Source organism: Cucumis melo, chromosome 12 (genome assembly GCF_025177605.1).
Source record: "Cucumis melo cultivar AY chromosome 12, USDA_Cmelo_AY_1.0, whole genome shotgun sequence".
Classification (NCBI taxonomy): Eukaryota; Viridiplantae; Streptophyta; class Magnoliopsida; order Cucurbitales; family Cucurbitaceae; genus Cucumis; species Cucumis melo.
In genome coordinates, this window is record NC_066868.1 from 9,915,636 (window position 1) to 9,918,613 (window position 2,978).

General features: G+C 33.9%; 1 long non-coding RNA gene across 1 annotated transcript; it reads left to right on the forward strand.

Moving 5' to 3' along the window:
* Positions 1-760: 760 nt before the first annotated feature.
* LOC127144215 (uncharacterized) lies at positions 761-2,094 on the forward strand. The gene is made up of 3 exons (XR_007815787.1): positions 761-840; positions 966-1,054; positions 1,471-2,094. It is a non-coding gene; the product is annotated as an uncharacterized LOC127144215 (long non-coding RNA).
* Positions 2,095-2,978: the final 884 nt, after the last annotated feature.

The window sequence follows — 2,978 nt, forward strand, 5'->3', positions numbered from 1 at the left end:
TTGTCAATCCCATCAAAATCCAGTTACCCTAAATTGTTAAAATAGTTCCACCTTGCTCCCTTAATTACCTCTTCCATTCCATTTCTTTGTGTAATAAGATCCTGCAAGGTGGAGTAAACGTCAGAAGAAATACGACTCAATCAAAAAAGTATTAACTTCTTGTCGAGGTTACAAAGAAAAATAATATAAGAAGCCATATTTCAGTTGGTATGCATACAATAGTCTGTATATTTGGCAGTTCATTTGGTCTATAAGGCCAAATTTAAGAACGAATCAAATCAGAAGGGTCGATTTCTCAATCTTTCTGAGCTCCTACAGGTTGAAAAGATTGAGAGAAATAAGTCCAGCACCACCCCAACTAATAATCTAACTAAATGGTACTCAATACTGGGTTGTGTTTTTTCTTTTGGATTTTTTCTGCTACTATTGTTGGACGAGCTGTTATGGATGATGCTAAAATGGACAATGCAGACTAGGAGTACTAGTGGTAACTTTGTTATTCCCGATGTTGCAATTTCTTTAATTTTTATGTTAACTTTGAACTTTGAAGTTACTAAACTTTGAGTTTAATTCATTTGCAATGTCTTTAATTTCTATAAGTTAATTTTGGACATTGGAGTCAATAAAATTTGGGTTTAGTTCATCTGCAATGTCTTTAATCTCTATATGTTAATTTTAGACTTTGGAGTTAGTAAATTTTGGGTTTAATTATTTGCAATTTCTTTAATTTCTATGTTCATTTTGGACTTTTGGAGTTACATATATAGGATCACGTAAGGAGGGACCGGAAGCGGTTTGAGGATCGTATTAAACCCCCCGTATTAAACCAGAAGCTGAATTGTATGCGCAGCAAAAAAATAAAAGAAGAATCTTCATCTTTGCTTTCTAGTTTATGAAAGTAAATCACAAACAATTTTTTTGGTAACTAATTAGGTGAAATATATGTTTTTCTGTTGGTTTCTCAGACACTTTGGTCCGTCAGGCAGTGATGGTGGTCAAGTGTGTTCTATTGATGTATTACAAAAACAGTAGAGGCCGCAATTATCGTAAACAGGTGAGGTAACATAGAAGTTGGCTCTTTTTTATACTTCATGCAATAGATTCCTTTTGGATTCAGTAACAAATATCCTTTATTTGAGCTTATTGTTTATTTCTCTTTAAAAAGAATTTCCTCTTGTGAATACAGTGGCAACTTTAGAATTTGCAATTGTTTTGTCAGTATGTGAGAACGCACCTAAAAGTCACATTTTCTCCAGGGTCAAATGCTAACTTTAGTTAAATATTTGCTGCTACTGTACCGTGCCTTATTGCCTACTCCTGTTTGGTATCGTTTAATTAATTTGGTTTCTAGATATATTGGTAGAAAGTGGATGATATTATGAGAATCTTTACTTGTCTTGAGACAACTTGAACTTGTTTCCTAGTCGTGCATCGAGGATTGATATTTCTCATTTGAGCTTCGTCCTATAGGATTCTTTACTTGCCATGAGCAAACTCAGAGAAAAGGTTGATCTGGAGAAGAGTCGAGCAAAACAGGATAGTGATGGTGAGGAAAAGGAACTGGAAGTAACCATCAGAGCAAAAAATAATGTTTGGGTCATTTCTCGTATAACAAGAGGGAAAGAGCTTTATATGGCTCTGGAGAAAGCCAACGAAACCTTACTTTATGCCTCTGATATGGTGGAGAAATTCAGCAACAGGTATTATCGGTTTTATTTTATTTTATTTTACTTTTCAGCATGAATAGCTCTAAACACTCGATAGCAATAGTCATGTGCAGACCTGAAAACTCACACATCACTAATCTAATAGGCCATTTTTCAGCCAAAGTATTGCCAAGAAAGTAATTACAGAAGATTGGACATAGCCTACACTGAGAAATGTTTTCTTTTCTTGGTTGAAAGCAGGATATCTTAACCCAATTATAAGCATTAAGTAGGTCTCAAAGAGTCTCTTTAGAACTCAAGGACACATATGAACAACTTATAGAATAGACTGTTTATATATGTCCTTGCATGATGTGAAATTAATTGCACATTAATCCGGCAGATTTTTAATTGGCTCAATTAGTCTTACAACCGCTACTTCAGCATCGCTGTTTTTCTGGTTTTGTAATTATTTGTTAGTTGTATGGAAACGGTTCAAGTATTATCAAATATTTGGATTCGCGGCATTTTAATCATTGTCTCTGATCTGGTTTTTTCTTGATTGTTTTGTAGGAGGCTGCTATGCTATTAATTGTCTTTCTTTCAAGTATTCATGCGTGTTTTTTAAATTGTATTATTCCTTCCTAATGATGATATTTTCCTTGATTTTTGGCAGATGGCTTCAGCAATTGCTGCAAATCTTTTAACAAGCATAAAACTCATAGATTTGTTATGCGTTGTAGTGACGTGGGTGTTTTCTATTATAAAACTTTATGCTAGATTTGCAAGTATGTTATCAGTCATTACATTTGCAATCTCTCTTTGTATCTCGGTTTTCAAAGAAGTCAGCCCCCCATTGTCGGATGCTTCAAACACTTCCATTATAGATTCAGGTTATTTGACTTAGCTATAACTTAAAGCAAGCTTCATTTTGTTGTTCTAGTCTACTATCTTAGCCTTGTGTTTGACTTTGAGCATTTTATCTCTAAGATATATATTTAGTAACATGTTCTAAGGTTGTTTTTCTTTCCTTGAAATAAAAGAAAGTAACGTAAATAGGCTTAAATCTCATTTTTCTGAAAAACATATTTGGGAATAGAAAGAAAGCTGCTAACCACTTTAAATTACACTAACCATTTGAGGCTATGATTTTTATTTTAAGTGGTTTTTAGAAGTTATCTCCTGCAACAGGGTTAGCTCCTTTGACCAACGTTTCAATTGAGGGTTAGCTATCATTCTCATTCTGGAAGGAAGTATATTACCCATGCATGGACTAGGAATTTGTTTTCTGTCCTTTCACGTAAAGTAGCTTTTCTTTCTCTTGAATCATAA